General features: G+C 43.5%; 1 long non-coding RNA gene across 9 annotated transcripts in view; it reads right to left on the bottom strand.

Annotated features, from left to right (window-relative positions):
• The window catches only part of LOC116217205 (uncharacterized), a 77,960-nt gene extending 61,909 nt beyond the window's left edge, over positions 1–16,051 (bottom strand). For all 9 annotated transcript variants that reach the window (XR_014886576.1, XR_014886570.1, XR_014886568.1 and 6 more), the window contains exons 1-2: positions 15,925–16,051; positions 4,368–4,452 (exon numbers count right to left, since the gene is read on the bottom strand). This is a non-coding gene — a long non-coding RNA (uncharacterized LOC116217205). The remainder of the gene's footprint in view (positions 1–4,367; positions 4,453–15,924) is intronic.
• Between the last annotated feature and the right edge of the window lie 6,449 nt (positions 16,052–22,500).

Genomic DNA, 22,500 nt, shown 5'->3' with positions numbered 1-22,500 from the left:
TCTCAGTTTGGTTCTTTCCAAGGAAAATTAAGATCCAGGAACCACATTCCTCCTTTCTTTTATGTATAGGCTTATTAGAAATGGGGGTTTCTGTTTTGACCTGCTTCTAACAAACCTGGAGCTGAACCCAATGGCTTAGCAAAGGTTATGCCTTCCGGAGGTGATGACTCTGCTGGTAACCTGGCAGTGCTGAGACATGTGCAGGGCCAGAGCCCTGATGAACTGCTAGAGGGACCACAGTCCCCGCTCAAGTGGATCCACGGTGCAGCAGGGCTTAAAATCTGTTCCACTTTCCTCCTCTGATGCTAATTAAGCTCTCTGCAGATTTTGAAAGCTGTTGCTACAAGTTTTGTGGAATTTCTTATAGATAATAAGGAAGATGTGGGTGGAGATTGCCTTCTGCTTACACCAAGACTAAAACATTTTGAAATCAGGCTGGCACCCGTTAGCAAAGACTAAAATACAAGAAAGAGGAATTCCCTGAGTTAAGGCAGTTGGGAGCAGAAGCTGCAGGGTGAAGTTTACCTTCACAATGCATCTGCCTGGTTATGGAAAGTTTGACTTTTTACAAAGAAGGACTTTCAGGATTTCCGTTTCAAAAAGCAAAATGGACTTTCAGATTGAAATCATCATTGTTGCACAGGCAGAATAACCTGACCTGCAATGCTGAGTTTATTTTTAGAATAAAAGGTTGTTTTTTTGGTTCAGTCATAAAACTGCTGAGAAAACCTGCTTTTCCTACAGAGTTCACCTTTCACAAAATCCTTGTGGCGAATCTAAACACTCTTTTTCTCCCTGCAATTTCCTGAAGCCAGGATTCACCCACCATTTCTCCAGAAAATACTGTCTAGGTGGGGCAAAAGCTCTTTTCTGTAGATTGGAATTTTAAAGCCTTCCCATCTTTTATCTTTGGAAAGACAAAGAAGACAAAAATTAAATAAGTGAAGCTGGTAAATACTTTTCTGAACACTTCTAATGCTGCTGTCGAGGGTGGGTGTTGTGCGTGTGTAGCAACGGGAAGAACAGACACGAAACTTCGCCTCAAAGAACAATTCTATACAGTGTGACCAATTGGAATGACAGAGTAATAGCAGGACGGATGCCTGGAGCTGCTCAGCCCCATCTTTGGGATGGAAAGGCCAGGAGCTGAGCGCGGTCACGCCGGGATGCACAGGGCAGTTCCACCTCCTCCACAGGGTTTGTCCCTTCAAACTACCTGCTAGAAATTCATCACAATATTTAGACTGGATTCTAAAACACAATTGAAATTCCCACAAAATCCTGTATTAGCTAGAATAACACTCCCTGTGCCAGTCAAAAACTAATTATAGATTATAAATATGTATTATTCAAATCACCTAGCAGTGCTGTCTAAGTACAAATACAGAGGAGCTCTGTTAAGCAAAAACAAGATTAGATTCTGCTTTGGGAGGATCAATCTGTAACGAGTATCTTGAGGTTTTTTTATCTCAATGTTTTTCCACTCATTATTTCGTTCTCTTTGAATGAAACAAAGTTGACAAATTGGCCTGCTCCTATCCAAACCACATGCTGCTTGACTTCATGGCACTTGTGGTTTTAGGGGATTCATTGTTTTGCAAAGAGAGTATATTTTGCCGGGAAGATCAGACTTCTGATGCAATCCCATGAAAGCCACAAACCACCTCCCTGTTCAAAACTTCAGGGTTGGGGTATTTTTCCTCTTTCTACCGAATTCTTGGCAAATGTTTCAGATCACAGGCCATGACTAGAATCCTGAAGAAATCTGAAAAATTTGTTTGGCAAAACCTCTGCTTAATCTGCAGAACACTTTTTTTTCTGATCCTTTGCTACTGTGGAAAATGGCTTTCCTCTTAATTGATGTCCCCACCCCTCTCACCAGGGATACGTTTATGAGGAATGAAAATATACGTGTGCCCGGAATATCTGAGGGCTCCAAGAATAATGCTTACCACCTGTATCAAGTACATTCCTCTTCAGATCATTTAAAAGTCAAAGAGGCTCCTAATTCCCATTCCAACATGCCAAGATTAAAATGCAACAAGTTTTATGCTACAGAAGTGCTGCTTGGAGCTGCCCAGTGCTCATCACCTTGATGCTCCCACCAACCATGAAGGATGCTGCACTTGGTACCCAAGAAATCAAAGCGGTCTTTGTGTAGGCAGATGATGTTGGATCCCGAAATTGCTTAACATACTTCACAGCATCCCTGGTCTTTGGATGGCAGTTCAGTTCTGAATGTCAATCTGACATACAGAACATAGTTTTGCTTTTAATTGGAGCCTTTAATCAGCAGCCAGCAGTGTGCAGACACACAAAACCAGAGATTTTCTGCATCCCTAAGAAAAATGTGGCATTGTTCACATACGCTTTTTGGGAAAGTCTGTGGATGCTGGATACTGTAGCCATCAAGGGAAATTTCTTTATGAATTTGGTTATTTTTTTCCACATAAACAAAGTGGTTATACTTCTATTCCCTTCTCATCACTCAGGCATTAAAGGAGCTCAATTCTCTCGTTGGTTAGCAGGAATGAATCCTGAACTCTTTAAGAAATCAGTCGCAAGCAATAGATAAGAAATAACGAATGTCAGAGTGCACCCTCAATGAACAACTGCTAGCACAAAGTGCATTTGCATACACTTTCTTGATAAATGTCACTACAGCAGTAAAAATGAAAATCTGTTCACAAATGATTCACTACACAGAAACCAGAAATGATAAATCTGCATTCAGAGCTTTTCAAGAAATAACCTAACGCTAAGCAAAATGTCTCAAAGATCCCTCTCCACCAAAATTTCCAATTATCAAACCCTACCTGATGTGTATTGTAATAACACCAAAAATGTGGGGAAATGAACAAAACCAGAGTAACAGCATGTGAGAAAAATCTCCTTCCCAGCATGGCGCTGTTCCAAAACTACATATGGAAATTAATATCCTAATTAATTAGGGTTCACGAAGCACAAAATATTAACGGCAGGCAGAGATAGCTGGAGTGCTTCTATGTCACGACACACTTGGGGATCTCAAGTTGGCAAGGATGTATTAGATTTACAAAAACATTTGGAAAATTTTCCAGCATTGCCAGTCCTGTTCTCTGTATGAGGATTAATTACCTCAAAGCTAATTTACAACAGTGTGATAACCAACTACCAAATCCACCTCGTGTCTCCATCTCCAGCCCTTCTTAGATGCTGATGCAACGAAAGTAGAGGGAAACAAACTGATAAACATGTCAGAAGCATTTTGGAGAGCTCGTTTCTCACCCGTTTCCCAGTTTCCACCATGAGGTACAATACCCAGTGGGTTTGAACAAAGTCAGCTGTGGAACTCCTGAGCCAGACAAGTGCTGTCCTTCCAATGGGAAACCCCTGAACCAGCTTCAGTTTTTCACAAAGCTTTCTCCTTTCCACTGAAAAAGAGCAATGCCAATTTTTTGCCACAGGAGGATTTAGCTCAGGCCACTCCAAAATGAAAGATATATATTGTTTTCTTCTTTGTTTGAATTTACCATAGCCTTACCACAGAAAATGTAAATACTGATACAGTTTGGGAAAGCTACATGGAGTTATATAAAGACATTCTGGCTGAAATTGCTTTTCTGCCCTATGGTTGCTTCCAGTAGTCAAACCGAAGAACTAGAACTATCCTTCAACAGCAGCTCTCGTATCCACCCACTAAAAATTATATGAGACAAGCCAAAATCATGACTAACAAGAGGCTGAATACACAAACATGTCATATATACAAATATTAATCCCATGGCACGATCTGCCTTCCAAATGAAGCCGTGCTTTGACAAAGTTCCTCGGGGCAAGAAAGGTTTTTGAACAGTTTCCCACTTGAACTTCCAACCCAGCTCCTTGACCACTGCAAGGAAGACACAGGGCCACAGGTAGAGGCAATGAGAGATTTTATAAACCTCCATGACGAAGATGAAGAGCTGTGACAAAAAATAGTGCAGTAAAGGAATCAGAACTGTGATCACATACCAAACCCGAGAGAGGGAGATGCTCTAAGATCATACAGTCCAACCATCAGCCCTATGGTGTGAGAACTGAATGGCAAAGACTATTCACCTGAAACAATCTTGTAATATTACTTCACACTGGAAGAAAATCTGGCTTAAGCTTTAAGACTCTGGAAAACCTGACACATCATTACAATACTTTGCACTCTGGATGCTCTAGCTGGTGCTGGGGAAGCTGCAGAAAACTGAAGCTTATCTGATGTTTCTTACTGAAGAAATTAGGCTAAAACCCCACAAGTGTCAGATCTGTGACATTTCTGGTGAGGTACAGCCTTTCCTGGGATTTGAGTCTCGGTTTGAGGAACAGTACTGGAAAAGAGATCAATATAACAGTACCTTATGGACTGACATTTTGGTCAGAACGCTGCAAGGCTCCACCAAACCCACTTCCAATCCATGACAACAGTACAATGAAAATCACCTGTAAGATATTTCAAAAGAATAGGGCTGTGACAAAATATACAGAAGGTGAAATCAGATGTAGGCAGTTTTAGCATTTCCGTCAAATCAATCAAAGCCTCATAGAGCCAGTTCTAATCGTTACATAGACATTGGAGAGAGGCATGATGACAGACTTCAGAGAAGACTGAATTGCAGTTCCAAAAGAAGTCCACAACAAAAGTGTGATCACTGCTGATACACTACGGATTTGTGAAACAAAAGCTCGTATAGGCAGAGGAGCAAATCATTAGGTTCTACAAAACAGTACCATTCCAATGTATTTCCACTCTCCTTTTTCAGCTAAGAACACACCCACCAAACTACACTGCCGAGGAGCTCATCCTGTGATTCGGTGCAGCTCAGCCAAGAAGAACCTACACTTAAGGCTTAGTGTGATTACTGTGTCCAGCAAAAATTTCCCAGTGATAATCAAGCCTAATTCATTTAAATAGAATAATAATAGTAATAATAGCAGTGGTAGTAATGATAATAATAATAATAACAACAAAAATAATAGAGTAGAAACGATTTCAGATTAGAGTGCTGTACTAATTATCAAATAAATCTTGGCTAAAGCAGTCCACAATGAAACAATTTAATAAAACTTTTCCAAAAATGACTGTAAGGTCAGTTCAGATTTTTCAGGCTTAGACTGAATTAAGTAGGATGGAAGATTGTTTTAAACTGAAACCAGTTTCTTCATTTCCTTCCCAGTATGAATTGTGCACAACAGTTGTTCACTTAGGAATGCTAACCTGGATGCATCGAGCATTTCGGGGCTTTAAAACTACTGTATGTGGCGGGGTAATGCTATGGATTTAACTGAGCTTCATGCTAGCTATTACAGTGTCAAACCAAATTCAAATACTTTCATTCATGGTCAACAGACCAATTTACAAAGACTCTTAAATAATGCCTGGAAGCCTGGAACTTCATCCATATGAAATGCTGTAATGTGTTTGCATTTGAAAGACCTTTTCCTCCTTGAGCTCAAAACTGGCCAGCGCTGGGCCCAGCCTGGTGAGCCAAATTTCCTGACCCACTCATCCCTAATTATTCTGATGGCCCCACCGTAAAGTAGACCGCAGCATTTTTGTAAGCAAATGTGCTTAGCAGACTCTTTCACGCTTCTAACTCTGCAGCTGCATTTTTATTTTCCCTTTTTTGCTTCAGTGTTAAAACTCAACAGGTTTGACACTCCTGGATATAAATTCCAGATAAAGCCAATGAGTCAGGTAGAGCACAAATATTTTGCCAGCTTCTGAGAGCAGAACAAGAGATCACCACCAAGGGTGCAATTTTCTCCACAAAAGAGCCCAGTTTTCCTTCTTCTGCCCCAAGAACTTAAGGAACACTAATAATAACCACTGTGCAACACAAAAGCCCAGAGAGAACAACTAGCTTTCACAAACACTGAAGAAGTTAGCATTTGAGCTGCTTTTCAGTTCTGGGTGGACAGGTCTTGCTGCTAGCAAGCTGCTTGCTTGTTTTCCAGCTGATCGGAGAGAGGTATGTCAGACTGTGGATGAGGCATGACACTTGTTTTCTGTTTATTAAGGAAGAAAACACCTTTGTCCCTGCAAATCTTTTGGTTTAAAAGTGAACAGTTGTTTGCTCCTTAAAGTCAAAATGTGCTGTAAACTTATCCAGAGAAGTTCCCCCTCTTCAATCCTGATCTGATGGTATTTTGTAGGAATACTTACAGCTGAAGGGAGAAGGGATGCACAGAAGAAAAGGAACAACAGAGCCTTTGCAAGATGGCATGCTGTACTTCTCTCATTTCATTCTCTCAGGTTACCTTTTCAGAAGCAGCTCCATTTCCATCTTTACCTGTTTACGCCTCCACGCAGACTGTGCACCTATCCAGAATCGAGCAGGCTGACATTCCTTCTCCTCAAGGATGCTGGTAAGCAGGGAAAATGGTGACAGGGAGCAAACAGTACGACCACTGTGCTGGAAAATGTGCTTCTACCTTTCCAGAGCTTGCCAACCATGTGTGTCAATATACTTGTAAGTATCACCGCATGTGAGTAAGGGTGCATGACATAAGACACAAATCTCACCTCTTCCTGAAATATTTGAAGGGCTAGCATTGCACACAAAGCTGCAGGTGACAGAGCCTGGCAAGGCTTGACTCACGTTCCCTGGACATAACCCCCGGAGGCCTGGCACATGCTCAAGGACATTAGCCTACATGTTTCCGAGCAGACAGAAAGTTCTTCTTGTTTATCCAACTTGTTTTTTGAATTCCTTTTTGGGGCTATGTAAAGCTGCCAGAGGAGACACAGAAAGCAGCAAGTGAGAAAGGAAGAAAGAAAGAAACACTGGCAGGCAGCATGTGAACATTGTGCAAGAGAATCTATAGTTGGAGATGGTTTGTAGCACAGACACCAAGCACCCCGTAAAATGTTTCAGATCTCCCGAGCACAGCTCCAATAGGCTTTGAAGTGTTGACATCACATAAAATAAAATGCATTGCAGTCCAAATTATCGCATTGGTTTTTCCCCCTCTCCTCACTTTGATGGCTTCTACAAAGCATTTTATATGGTTGAATAAATTTGAGTAACTCTTTACAAGTAAATCAAACCAAAATGGTTTTTAAAAAAATATTGGATGCCTGCTACTAGCCTCCTTTGAAAAACCAGTGTGTGTTTCCAAATACTCTGCGTACAAGATGGTGTGATGCAGTCTGATTGGTAAACAGCAAGGAAGATGAATACCTCTCCAATGCACTGTGATTTTTCATCCTCGGACAATTGCTGCTTCTCGAATTAATGACCAGTTTGCTGATTAATTGACAGCCTGTATCCAAACCCAATTGTCATCCTGCCGCTGACGTTCTGCCTTTGTGTGCGAGCGGCTGCGTGAGGTTTGCAAAAATAAAATTTGCAAATTAAGATTAATTTCTAACACAATCCTTGGCCAGATCTCCCTTTATGTTGCAGCAGATGGACTTCTGTGTGAAATATTTTTCCTTAGTTGCTATAGAAACATGCCAACATATTTCTGCTTAAGTGATTTGCTGGAGAGCTGTTTGTTGCGTTGCCCAGTGCTGACAGGAGTGAATCATTTTTAGTCTTCAGTCAAAGCTGATTAAAACCTGGTCTCTGGGTGTCTTACCACTAACTGCTACTTACACGAGGGACATACTGCTAAAGCAATTACAGCTGGGGCTTTTTAAGCAAGCCTTGAAGTCGACCAGGCAGGTGGAAGGTTAAAGCTACAAAAATGACTAAAAGCAGAGAGAAGAACAAGGCTTATGAGCAACTGTATATAAAGAAAAGGTAGAAAAGCTATGATGATCTTTATAAAAAGGAATTAGAAAGTATTTGGTTCCAAAACGTAGTTCTGCTATTGTGGAAGCAACCCCTACCACTGCTGCTCAGACTCCATGGAACCAGAGCACACAGCACCTTGCTGAAGATGCTGGAGGCAGATGGCTTGAGCTGCTCGTGCCCATGCTGCTGGCAGGGCCAGCGCTCAGCTGGGGGCAAATCCCTCCCTGCACCCACATTTCCCTACCTGAAGCCATCCGTACCCACTGCTGTAGCTGAACCCCACAGCAGCTGGGCTTCCCAGACACCAGTCATGGCACAGAGTGCAACTGTCCCCAAACCTGGCACACCTAAGGTAGCATCAGCAGGAAGTTATGTAAGTGAACACTGAGTCTGACATCTGAATCTCCCTTCCAGGGTGAGCTGGCAGGATAAATGCACCCTCAGATACCAAAATGACAAAGCTTTGTTACAGATGACAAGTCCATCCCATTTGCAAGGAGTTGGCACTGAACATCACTTCACCCCAGCCCCATGCTTCACTTCTTCCACTCGTAAAGCTCAGCAAAGGACAACAGCCACACACTGATGCTCTGGGACCTACTGATGGAGGTTTTCTGTAAGAAGCAGATCTAATTACAAAGCAATCGGAGGCTTGCAGTGATTTCAGAAGCTGGATGAAAAGAGGTAAACCCTGAGATTAGACTTGAGGAAACAATTCCCAATTCCCTCAGAAGCAGAACTGCAGATACGGCCATTTTATTAAATCACTTGTTAAACCTAGAGATAACTGTCTCTGTTTTGGAAACAATATGATGTAATTGAATGTTAAAAGGTATGTTTCTTAATAACCTTTTATCCAGAGCTAGCTGCCAAGCCTCCCTCCTTTTGTTAGCCAGCCATGGATCTGCTGCTCAGTGAGGCTTATTGTTAGTGAGCCTTCAGAGGTGTTTATAACAGGCTCTTTAACTGGCATTTCTCTCCATTTTAACATTTTCCTTATTTCTGTCCCTCTTTTTGAAGTATACTCCCAGGGTGGCAGCTCTCCAACCCTTCTTACCTACAAGTGAAGGGCAGGCTACCAGCTACCTTTATAGTATAAGCCAATTTTTCTGCTTGGCCAACTTGCAGGGGATCTTAATCCATGGAATAGTTGATTCCCTGCCCATGGCAAGTATATGAGTCATCCCTCTGAAAAGTATAAGCTCTGCTGTCCCTCTCTGGGATGGACGTCTAGGAGGCCTGGAAAGCCAACAGGCTCCCTAGATAGGGTTGATGTTATTTCAGGATGCCCAAGCTGTCTGATCTGAACCAGGAAAGTTGATCTAGAAAGCAGTTTGGTTCTGGGTCCCATGTGTGTAAAATCTCAAACAAGCCATGGATGTTGTTGTGCATCTAATGTAGAAAAGGGTCTTGTCTCAGTGCCAGAGGGACAGAGGGCATTGCTGGGTGCTCTGTGCTGATCTAGCCTTCAGTATGTCCCGAGGAACCTGCTGCATGTGAAACATAAACAGAAGCAAGCAAGTGCTATGGTTAATCAGGTTCCTTCACTGCTCACACGGAATAACCTAAATTTTCACCACCTCATACCCCACATGCCACTGGAGCACCATTGAGCACCATTCTGGCACTGCCAGGCTGCCTCCTCCTTTGCAGCATGCCCACAGGCAGCCCTTTGCCCACAGGGCTCACAGGGAAAACGCACTGTTATGCCTGAGACACAGAAAGCAATCTCTTATAAATAAATGATGTGATCTGCATGCCCATCAATGTCTTGCAGAGACTGCAGGTCTGGAAGAGGAGACGTTCCTGTTAGCAATAACTTCGTCCCACTGCAGACTGTGCTTCAAGGGCTTCAAGCCTGGGGAGTCAAGTTCTCTTTGTCTCCAGGAAAAGGCAAGCTTTGGGACCTTTCAAATGCATTAAATCTATTCTCCAGGTGCTTCTAAAATAGTAACAGTAAAGAAGTCATAATCCCTTCCAGCCATCATATGATCTCCGTAGTTGTGGAGCATGAACTTTTCTGGAGGCTCCAGTCCTGGAACAGGCAATAGTCTGGAAGAATACTTCAAGAATTTTGTTTTAGGAGTAAGTTGGCTGAATGCGAAAATAATTGTTACTTGTGAAAAGAAATGAAGCTTCAAATGTTCCTCACTAAGACTCCCTCTGTGTTACAGGCAGGGACTGGATGATGCAGGATGACACCAAGTTGGCAGGAAGTGCTGATCTGCCTGGGCATAGGAAGGCCCTACAGAGGGGTTTGAACAGGCTGGAGAGTTGGGCTGCAGCCAACGGGATGAAGTTGAACAAGACCAAGTACTGCGTCCTGTACTTTGGCCACAACAACCCCAGGGATTGCTACAGTCTTGGAGCACAGTGGCTGGAAGACCGTGTAGAGGAAACGGACCTGAGGGTATTGGTCGATGCTTGGCTCAACATGAGCCAGCAGTGTGCCCAGGTGGCCAAGAGGGCCAGTGGCATCCTGGCTTGGGTGAGAAATAGTGCATCCAGCAGGAGCAGGGAGTGATCATCCCTCTGTAATCAGCTCTGGTGAGGCTGCACCTGGAGTACTGTGTTCAGTTTTGGGCCCCTCACTACAAGAAAGACATTGAGGACCTGCAGCATGTCCAGAGAAGGACTGCGAGGGGTCTGGAGCACAGGCCTTATGGGAAGCAGCTGAGGGAACTGGAATTATTTTCTCTGGAGAAGAGGAGGCTCAGGGGAGACCTTATAGCTCTCTACAACTGCCTGAAGGGAGGCTGTGGTGAAGTAGGGATTGGCCTCTTCTCCCATCTAACTAGCAACAGGATGAGAAGGAATGGCTTCACGTTGTGCCAGGAGAAACTGAAGTTGGACATTAGGAAGTACTTCTCCAAGAGAGAGGTCAGGTGCTTGAATGGGCTGCACAGGGAGGTGGTGGAGTCACCATCCTTGGAGGTGTTCAAGAAACATTTAGATGTTACACTGAGGGACAACATCATTTAGTGGGAACTAATGGTGATTGGTGGACAGTGGGACTGGATGATCTTGGAGGTCTTTTCTAAATTTGGTGATTCTGTCGATTAGGTAATCCCCTGGACTGATCCAGGGTGAGATTCTCATATTTCTGCATTCTTAATTTTGCTACAAACCAATGCTCCCCCTGCAAGAGTTTTGGGGAGCACTTGCTCCCCAGACAGAAGTGCAGCTCAGTGTTCATGCTGTTTGCCACTGATGCAGACATCAATGACAGAAGACAAGTATGGGGTGGGTACACAGCACTAAGCTCCCTGTTTCCTATGGATTTTACAGGAGATCATTTAGAAGGGTTAAAATGTTCCTGTCTCACAACACAAAGCATGGAGATGTTTCATTCAAACTAGGCCAAGATTTGGCTTGCTTTCAAAATACCTCATGGGGAAGACAAAAAATACCAAGGGGGAACACTTGCTGAAAGCTCTGGGGTTTCTCTTTGGCCACGGGTGACTGTAAACCTTGTGAAGACAAGTTCTTGATCTTTTTAACTTGTGCTGCTAGGCTTTATTGATCAGAGCTGCAAGTTGCCAAGAACTTCCAGGAAAGCACTAACAATTTACATCTCCAGCCCTGAGGTATATTAACTGTTCCTAGCTGCTTTCATAGGAAAGGAAAAACAGATTTCCATCTCCTTCATCCTTCATCTCTGGCTCCTGCTAGTTCCTCCTTGATTCTCCAAAAGAAATAAAGACCTACAACACTATAAAAGCACGTCATCCTACAGTTAGTAGGTGGAAGGGGATGATGCTCAACTACACCAAAAGATGCAATATCCCAAGAAATTATTTCAGCTCTGCAAGATGAAAGTGCAAGATAAAAGATCTCTTTTCCAACACACCTGAAGTCTTTGCTCACTATCTGCAGGCTCTTCCCTACCAGGTTTCCATGATGTTTTTGCAGTCAAACAGTGCATGACACTCAGCCATGTCCAACTAGTTCTGATGCATTTAGATGCAGGTTCCCCCTACATTTCATACCCATTGTCAAAATGAACATTTGACAATCATGGCAAGAACTGCAAATAATAATTAATTCCTCCTCCTCTTCTCTCCCCTGAAGTATAAAATCATTTTCACTGTGCTTATGCTTCCACTGGGTTTACTTTTATACTCACTCAAATGCTCATTAAAAGCATTTTTTAGTCTTGTGTGCTAACAGTCACACAAAAAAAATGCCATGAGATGCAACACCATCACAAAACCTACTGCCAGACTCTGACACAGAGGCTACCGAAGAATCCAAATACAGATTTATCCAGAGCCTTCCCAGCAAGAACCATGTACATACATGCAATTACATTGTGTGAAAGCAAAAAGCTACAAAATTATTTTAAGCTTTGCTCCAGCCAACACACTTAATGCTATTAGCCTAATTTTCCTGGATACTTCTTTGCCAGTGTCTTCTTCCAGCTCTTCTGGTTATAACAGTTATGCTTTATGCATTCTGGGAGCAATGACCCATCATTTGCATTAATCACAGCTAACCAACATATGCGAAGTTTCAAACACGTAGCATGAATCCAAGCTGCTATCCTCTCAGAAAAATATTTCCCAGCGGGACGTATAAAACACGCCAATATTCAGCATGTGCTTACAGAGCACTAGCAGAATGGGCCACACAACGTTATAAAAGAGATTCGATCCATCCAATAGTGGGTCAGAGTCTGCACCAGGGTGTGCAGACAGAGCCATCAGTCCTGCCATAGTTTCAGTAGGCAACCTCCTGAATATGGGCTGAATAGCTGTTCCCAGCCTGGAAGGGGAGCCCATGCTCCTGGTGATGGTTAGGGAAAAAAGTCAGCACCTGATCAACTGCGGTAATTCAGAACACCTGTGACAACAAAAACTTAAAAGAGTTCCACTGAGTATCTTGGCTCAGGATTTGTCTTCAGTACCTTGGGCAACTGCACAGCGTTGAGCCGTTCCCTCCTGGGGTTCCTCTCCAGGGACAGGCCAGGCAGTGCCACCGCTGCCACCTGCAATGGCATCTTCACTACTGAGCGCAAACAGCCACACGTGGAGACCCAACCTGAGACAGATGGCAGTCTGCAGCTCCAGGGCGAGAGGTTTGGTGTTAAACAAAGTCATTAACTCATGCTTAACAAAAACACATCTGTGCTTCCGTCGCCCACATTCTCTATATTTCTTAACTTCAGGAACTTGACCGTTGCTGTCGGGAGATTAAAATGGAGACACTGAATGTATATGGTCCGTGTGCTGTCAGTGCCTCAGCACATCCTGAGCATGGCTCCAACAGCACACATTGCTTCGTGCTCAGTGCTTCAAAGCCCAGCCACAATGAAGAGAAAGAAACTTTCAGAAATCAATATTCTTGGTTTTATGCTGAGACAACGCCGTCCTACTGGGGCTCTCCTGCCCTGGGAGGAACAACAGGAGAAGGATTTCACCACAACAGGACAAAGAGCAGCGAACGGGGCAGACACAGGGGAGATGCCATCCCTATATGTTCTCATTTGATGTCTCCAACAGCTCTGAATCTAAAGTGTAAGCAGAATTCAGAGGCTGCAAACAGCGATGCAACAGACTTTGGTGGGCACGGCCAGTCCAGCAGCTGAAGGAACTGCATTTCTTGAAAGCTGCTCATACATTCTGTGCTCAGTTTGTACAATAAGAAAAGTGAAAGGTCGGATCAGCATGTGCCAGCACCTCCCTCCACTGCCACAAAGAAGGTATGCCAGTTTGTATTCAATGCATATCATTTCAGAACAAATGCTAACATTAAAAATATTCTGCATTCAACACAATTATGAGGCTCTTGTTTGAAAAGCAAAACAAAATTCAGGGCTATAACTAACAATGCAAAAGCACTGTAAGACTGCAAAAGCGTCCATACTTCTCAAGGAAGGTTCTCCACAAAGTCTTAGCACATGCTGAACACTGAAGCTAGTATTGTTTGCTTCAGCACAACTGCAGGCAGAACAACTCACTGCAATGAACACAGGCGGCTGCCACCTCTGAACTCATCCCGAGACTCATTTTTCCAACTTTCTAAGCTCTGGAGCCAAGTCATAATTTTCTTGCCTAACAGAAAAGGGATCACTAACTGGTAATGTATCGGGTTTTCGTACTCATTTTTTGCTGCTTTAATACAGTCAGTGTGTTACATCTATATAAACTAGGAATCCAGGTAAGAAAACCAGAAAACTTTCCAAACGCAGACATATTTCATATTTTATTTATTCTCTGTGGTTACAAAGTGGGTTTCATTGGAAACTGTATGGGAACAGGAATGAGAACACTTATTCAGCACTGATGTAACTGAGAATATGTAGGATTGGAAAAGGACAAATCAGACCTCTGATGTTTACATGCTCTCCTAATATAACTGCGTAGAGAGACTATAGAGTTGCACAGTTAGGTTCCCAAGAAGTCAGCTTAAATTCATTAAGCTCATTGAAACTTGCATGTTATAAGATGCACTATAACACAGCTGAATTGCAGGACTCCTTCTGAAATACCATTCTCCCCTTTCCTGTAACAAGGGTGGTCCCCTTTACTCAGACACTATCACAACCCTGTCTGGTCAGTAAGAAGGTCAAGCCACCAATTCTCCTACAAGCATTTTTTTTTGGCAGCCACAGGGGTAAAAAAACCACGCAAACCAAAACTAAAAACAGGAAGGACGTGACACTCGTGTGCAATTTCAAGGACACAAAGAAACAGACATCATCAGTAACACCTGTGATGTGAATGGAAGCTGTAGGGATTGAGTATGCCCATGAGCCAAGGTCTCCTGCCAAGCCTAACCGGCAGCTCATGTTCCCTCTATGATCAGATAACTCTTCTTTATCCCCTGAAAGGTTGCTGAGCAAAGAGCACCAGCTGCCCTACAGGAAGCTGGACCCTCCCAAGGACACAGCCAGTGCCTACCCGCAGCAGGGGGAGCACAGCAATGCTGGGAGCCTGGGCGATCTGCATCTCCTGCAGTCTGCTTCCCCAGGCAGCTCACTCACGTCCTGCTGGGTTCAGAAGAAAGTGGAATCAAATTCAAACTTTCTATTAGTCTGCTTGTTGCTATACAACATAACCATCCATTAGAAAAAGGAACGTTGTCAGTCCTCTTATCCCCTTCCAGATGCATTTCAAATAGGTGGAGGTTTAAATACCACAAGTGAAAGCTACAGACATAAAATACATATTTGTTTGTGTGAATCTGCACATGGCTAACCTTACAGAATGTAAACCAACCCCCAATAATGGGACCCAGATTGAAATGGAAACCAGCTCTCCACAATGAGATACAGATTCCCGTGTCTGAAAAGTCTGCAGTCAGCTACAATAAAAATCATGCGCTAGAGCACGGCCAGCCCCTGAGTCTCCATAAATATCAATTTTCCCTTTTTTATTGTTAGCAGGAGAAGCTTGGCAGAGGCATGCCACCACGCTATTAGTAAACACACGTTATTATAAACACAGAACAGAGTTCATAATAACTGTCAAGGAGAAAGAAGGAAGAAATTACGCAACTAACCACCTTCTAGGAGCACTTCGGGAAGGCAGCAGGTCTGTGCACCTGCCTCCTGTGCTCCTCACTGAGCCTGGGAGCTTTGCCAGTACTAAAAGAAAGGGGAGCATCCGAGCCTTGGTTTGGCTTATGTTAGGAAGGACTCTATGTAAGATCACAAACAAAATGTTTGTGAGATTGAGAAATAAGACCGTACCTGGAGGTGTAAGGCTTAGAAGAAGGCAATGGATGGGAAGGGAGCTTCTATTTCTGGGATGGGACACAAGGAGAAGAGACAAAGTAGGCGAACAGAAGATACACCAAAGGGAGAGCGAGAGCATACTGTAACTTTTCAGTTGTGGAATGTATCAGCAAGATGATGGATAAGAAGGGGAGGGCAGAAGCAGCAAGGAGACAGGTAGGAAGTGTCTAGAATGATGCAGACGGAAGATGTGGAAGAACACAATTTGGGGAAAACCTGCAGTGACTTCCAGTATGATAATCACAACTTTTCTTGATGAGCAAACACTAATTGTAAGGCAAATAGAGTTGGTAAAGTAACTTGCTCTGATTTGGCACCTGACAAGCAAGCAAAACAGGCGTGATTTATGTAGTAAAATCAGTGTTAAATGGGAGTGTAATAGGAAGAAGGGCACAGTTTGTACTCATGGTATTGTTTAGAGAAGTTTGTTCTTACCTTTGCTTTTCAAAGACCTTTCGGATATGTTTTACACAGATGGCCTTGAACAAATGTTAGTCAGTGGCTGTCTTCATTTCTACAGAAAAAAGGAGGAAAATATGTCTGAAAATCCTCTCTTCTCTCTGCCTGGGGGAAAAAAAATATTCCACGACTTGTTAAAGTTCTCAATATTGGATGCAGATGATGAAAATTGCTCAGCAATTTTAGCAACATCCCTATGGAATCTGGAAAAATGGTTAGAAGTGGTAGTTCACAAGAGGAACTGCTGAAGACAGCTTAGAAAGCCGGCATCTGCAGTTCAAAAAGAATACCACTACTGCACTGGGCTGGACTGGCCCAGCATCTTACCTCTGTCGTGCTGCTGGACCACGCCACCAGCAGCAATTTCCTCTGGAATGTCCATGCTGGTGGGAGGAACATCTGGTATGTCCATATGGGGCTGGACAACAAGTGCATTTGTTGGACATACTGTAGCAGGAGAGGTTAACACTAAGTCTTTCAGTGGTCAAAAGCAGACTTTGAAGTTAACAGCCTATTAAGATGAATGGGGAAAACTCACACCTCTTGGTGCTATTGTTTTGGTTGGTATCCAGACAAAGTAAGACTGCAGTGGGTTGATTTACATTAAGAAACCTACAGTAATGTTGGCAACCAAATGAGCTATGGAACTTTAAAAAAAAAAAAAAAAAAAAAAGTTTAGAAATTGGAAAATACAGCAAGATCTGCAGAAAAATGTTAAATCCACAGGATCCATAACCTTTCCAGGACAGCAGTGTTGGATGTTCTCAGTCTCTATTAAAAATAGAGACGAAATAGAGTACATGATTGTTTGAAATGTTGGTCTAACACACACCAGTGAAGTGGCTGCTGCAGTGTCTGGATGAGTGGGCTCGAGTAATAAAGGCAGATGGCAAGAGATTAGCAAACGGTATTTTACTACTTAGCAAATGGTACCTACTTCAATGGCCAGCCCAAGAAAATCCACATTCTTTTAAGTTTTGCATAATTTTCCTCTTTTTGCTGAAAAAGTTATTGTACTGGGAGGGAGGGGGATACACAAGTAGTGCAATGCTTACTCTGGGTTTTGATAGAAATCTCAGCCAGATCCTAATTGTAGTGAAACTGATGAACCGCAGTGACAACCAATTGAGCCTTGATTAACTATTTCTTTCTAGTTGTGTACATCTTACATTGACAGCACAGTTGGACATTTAGCATTAATTTTAGATTAGAAGAAAAAGATTTTTTCAGATTTGCAAAGATTTGGCTACAGTTTAAGTCATTTAAGTCAAGACATCAATTTTCACAGTAATTTGTGAATTAGAACGGACACTCTTCACAAATTTCTTATTTAAAAGAAAAAAAATAAAGTACTCATATTGAATACCTTTGTCTATACTGAAGATCCTTTCCCAGTATTTTCATATTCTTTTTGGTTACCACAAATAATGACAAGAACGGTAAGAATTAATTCAGGAACACGAACATTCTGCCCTTTTTCAATACAGCCCAGATCTCCCAACACAGCCTTTTACAGCAGTGCCTTGGGCCTGGAAATGAGGCAAAGTGAGCAGGGAGAAGCATTCCCAGACCCAGAATCACAAAACATCCCAAGAAGGAAAGGGCCCACAAGGAGCACAGACAGAGGAGAGATGCCAGGTCAGGTGAGGCCAACCAAAGGGACCAACCACTCTTCTCCTACCTGGCTCTTTCTACTCTAAGGTCCATTTCCAAAGCAGAAACAAACAGGGACAACCTCAGATCTGCAAAACTTCAGATCCAAGTGGAACAGTTCAGCTGGAAGAGACCTACAAAGATCATCAAGGCCAAGCGCAGTGCCTAAAGACGGTTCATTACTGAATTCCACCGTAAAGTCTCACAATGAGGATCCCCTTTTAGGCTTCCTAGAGAAGGACTCTCAACATTTGTAGGAAGATCTGAAGTAATTTAACAGTGTGAACCCATGAGGAGCAGTGAAGTGCCCAACCCAAGCACCCAGTGTCCTGCAGAGCCCCTCCAGCACCCCAAGCAGCACCCGGTGCTGCTCCCAGCCATGTGCTTACAGCAAACACAGTACAAGCATTATCCAGACTTCTATTTATCCATCGACATTAATTTATTCACTTCAACTACCAAAGTGGTTAAGATACCAGCAGAAAGCTATGTCTCTCTCAAGAAAAGAGGAAAAGAGAGAGGATGTTTGTGAATTTGGGGTTAGGAACAGCCTAGCAGAAGCAGATTATCTCTAATGTCTTAATGAAGATAAGCACATGAAAAGGGCCACTGCGGGTTGCCATTGGCTCGCAGTTAAGTGGTGGGTTTGTAAAATAACTCCTTCTGATTCATTTTCTGGTTACATTATGGTTCTTCAGTCAATTATATTACCGCATGGGGTTTTCAACCAGATTCCTGAGTAAACAGCAAGCAGCAGACAAATTAGCTTTAAAAACCAAGCAATGCTATTTATCACAGAAGTTCTGATGAGTAGTATGACTTCCCATCAGTGGTTATCAGACTCTGCCTTCTGTGAATGTGCAAGTTTGAGGGTTACAAATGCTTTACACGTGCACAGCCCAGTTAGGATTTTTTCACAAGTGCTCCCAAATGGCTTCTAAATCTACAGCTGTCCCCTAGACACCCCCAAAATACAGTAAATAAGTACAATAAATGAGATCAGGAGCCTGGGGGGTTGCTGTGAACTTCAGAAAGACAACCAATCTCATTGCAGCGCCGTGCAAGTGTTCTCATCCAGCAGTGACCATTCTGCAAAGACAGACATGCTAAGTGAAATCCCTATGTTATTCCATCACCCAGCAAGAAAACATGATCTCTACTAAAGGTCTACCTGGGAGCTACTGCCTCTTGCAAAGGCTTTAGAGAGCTGCAAAGCCCATAGTTCATGTTCAGAGCTCTCTCAGTGCCTGGAGCTGCAAGCTGAACCAGGAGGAAAAAAAACGTGCTAGCAGTGGATCAGTAACTCTGGAAATCACAGCTCTGTGTTCCCATTTCCTTGTGGAAGACAGGATTCTAAACGGAAGTACTGACCGTCCTAATATTACTTGCATTGCTTGATTTGTGAAAGCAATGCTCTGAACATGTACTGATGAGTCTTAATTAAATCATTTTCTCTGGAAAATATGATTTCATCAAAACAGAATCAAGTAGGTAATCATCAGGTGATTTTTTAGACCCAGTGTGAAATTTTCACTAAGGGTTCCTAGATTGAAACGCTGCTTAGCAGTAGTGGCTCTCACCAGGGCTGCCAGAGGCCAACTGCTGAGCACTCAGTGACTCAGACGACACAGCAGTGCTGATATTCCAGGTCTGACACTCCCTAACGCATCCTCAAAATCCTGATGTGCCATTCTGTCTCCCTCGTGCACAACAAATGACAGAGACCGGAAATACCTGCAGAAGGTTCTCTCCGTCTCAGGATGCCAACAGTGGTTCCCAGACCCCATGTTCAATGCCTTTTTCATGCCTCCTCTCAAGGATCAGCACACCAAAGTTCTCTTCCTATCACAGCTGTAGGACCAGTACCTGTGAAATCTTAAGCAGCTTCTATTCCCAAATGAATGTTTCTAAATGAAACAGTACAAAAGCAATAAAAGCAGCATGGACAGAGCCACATCCTTACTTGGTTCACTTGAACACAGGCACTATGCTCCAGCTGGTTTCAGAGGATGCAGAGCTCCCAACCCATGTATGATGGTGCCACGCTGCTCTTTGGAGAGGACAGAAGGACTTGCAAAGCACATGGTAGAGCAGAGATAAAGGCATAGAAATTCTGGGGAAATGCTATGCTCTGCTGAGAAAGGACTACCCTGGCTTGAGAAAGTCTTATTTAGACATTTAATGACAGTGAGCATGGAAGGTATGAGCTCAGATAGTGCTATGAATCTGAAGCAGCAGAACTCTGCCCCTGCTCAGGGACACAGCCTGGGCTCATCTGCAGCCCTGCAACACAATGCAACACAGTCCCACTGCTCCATGCCTACCAACAAGCCACATTCACAGGGAAAGAAAACAGAGAAAGGAATAGGATTTCCAGCAAAATTTTTGCAACACAAGTAATAAAGACTTTGGATATCTTGTGTGCTTGTTCAGAAATAACACACCTATGCTTTTGGCCCATTAGATAAATTAAAGCCCTTAAGTACAGGGGAGTAAAAGACCCCCCTGGAGTCACTGGAGAACAAGGTTGGAAACATCTTGCCTACATCCACAAAGCGGGTAAGGGAATCCAACTTGCCTGATGAGCAGCCCTTGCTCTGCCCTACAGCCTTCTATAAGGAGTGTTTCTGCCCACAGCTCTCAAGCCATCCATCACAGTGGGGGTTTCTGCTACTGGCAAACAACAGTTGTGGTGTTGTCAGTCTCTGTGTTTGAAAATCAGCAGTAGGAAGAAGCACCTTCCCCGTGTATTTCTCACTGTTCTGAAGATGCATTTACAAGTCACCACCAGGCAGTGAGAGCTATCTGCATGCAACTGTATTTTCAAACCATCTGTGACAGACAACACGTTTTCCTTACAGATCTTCTAATGCTTTGAATGGCAGTCAAGAAACACAGAGATATGTGTATTCTTGTAAATTATTACCAATTTTTTCCCCCTTGCAGCCGTAACTCACAATCACCTCCCAGTCAAACCAAGGATCTGTTTTTGTCATTTGCCTCACGGAGAGATGGGCCATGTGCCTGAGGAAGTCAAAAACCTCCGTGGTGCGGCAAGCTGACAGCACGACCTGGCACAGAGGTGGCTCATGGCATGGAAACACCACCCAGAGTGGCTCCAGCTCACACACTGAGCCACTCTTAGTTATACAGATTCATATATTTTACACACTTATATGTACATTTATATACTTATCTGTGTATGCAGATATGTGTATCTGAGCTGCTGTTCCTGCACAAGGCACTGCTGCAGTGGCTGGCACCAGCGCTGGGGTCCATAGCTCCCAGGGGTCCATAGCTCCCAGGGGTCCCCAGGGGCTGTTTCTCATTCTTACAGCCCAGTTCACATGAGCTTTCCACTAACCTGCATGAAGCAAGCTCCCTCCCAGGTGTCCTGCTGGCTACCACTGGAGCCTAATCCCCTGCTGTGAGAGCCAGGGCAGCCCTGCAGCACTTGGAGATGCAAACCACATCTGGCAGCCATTCGGCCTTGTATCATGCAGCCAGGTTGGCCCAAGGCTTCAGCACGTGGTTACAGGGGACGATGACACCTCCACCACCCACATGTCCCCTCTGCATGGCACATCCCTGCCCAAAGAGCCTCTGCCTCCAGCGAGGTTGTCGGTTCTGAGCCTGGCAGTTTGGAAACATGCAAGAAAGAAGAAAGAGGTTTATATTCCACCTCTTAATTTTTTGAGTATTTTCATATTTCAAGAATGCCAAAGAAACAAAGACTTAAAAATTTAAACACAAATTTGGTATGACTTCAGCTCCCTCCTTCACTTTTCCACTGTTCTGCAGAAATGGTTTTTAGTTGATACTTTGCTGGGCTGAATGGAAGGAAAAAGTGAATTCTGGGCAACTGCTTGTGAACAAAGGGGTGCCTGCACCACACAGCCAAGCTTCCCATGCCAGCCCCCCCACACATCCTCTGTGCAGGCACACAGGTCTCAGACCAGAGCACAATGGCACCGAGAGCACTGCAGACAGAACAGCGTCCAACCTCTGGGGATCTGAGCTCCTCGGAACTTATTGCATGCCCACGCTGTGAATGCAGGAAGTAGAACGATCATGGAAAAGCCTTTGCCAAGCACAAGGTGGAGACAGAAGCCAGTTTTTAAAAGGGGAAAGTGGAACACATGACCTTCCACCCCAAATGCACAACTACTCCAGCTTATGGAGGAAACAAACCTGCCTGCAGGACACACAGTAATATGTGTTACAGTAAGGTTCTGCTCTCCTCTGCCTCCCATCTCAGACCTCTGGCTTCCCTGAATGTGCACAGCCCCCTTCAAAAAACATTTGAAGTTACAGTGATGTTACATTTCTGTCTTTGGGAGAAGATCTGTGATTCTGAGATGTTTTTCTTGCCCCAAACTAGAATTAAGAAGATCTGATAACAAAAGAATGATCATAAATAGGAAATCCAAATAAATAAAGGTGAAGGCAGACACACTGATTTGTTCAGATAATTGCAATGCTTATGTAGATTCCAATCTACTTTATAAATCATTCCTTGGTATAAAGGTGGATTTCAAATAGTATTTAAAAAAAACCCTGATGGAGGATACTTTGGTAACGTGAAAACTCTCTTCAAGTTAGGAGCTGAAGAAACTACATTTTTCAGCACAGAACTTTTGGTTTCAGCAGACTGGCATCAGCAGATTAATGCCTTTTCCAAGCACTGGAATTGGCTTAGCACCGATGAACTCAACTCCTTCTTGGGAATCTAAATGAACACAAGCAGCCAACTCTGATTCATTGTAGAGACTGAAATGCTCAACACAACTTGGAAAGTTTCCTTCACTGTGTCTTGCATCTTGAAGTTACTTTCATCCTCCCATACATCAGGCGACTCTGGTAGCCCTGTAACAATGATCTGCCTTCTTCACAATCTCA

This window comes from Meleagris gallopavo, chromosome 15 (assembly GCF_905368555.1).
Source record: "Meleagris gallopavo chromosome 15, MGAL_WU_HG_1.1, whole genome shotgun sequence".
Taxonomy (NCBI): Eukaryota; Metazoa; Chordata; class Aves; order Galliformes; family Phasianidae; genus Meleagris; species Meleagris gallopavo.
The sequence above is the reverse complement of the archived record's forward strand: the minus strand, read 5'-3'. Positions and strand labels throughout refer to the sequence as shown.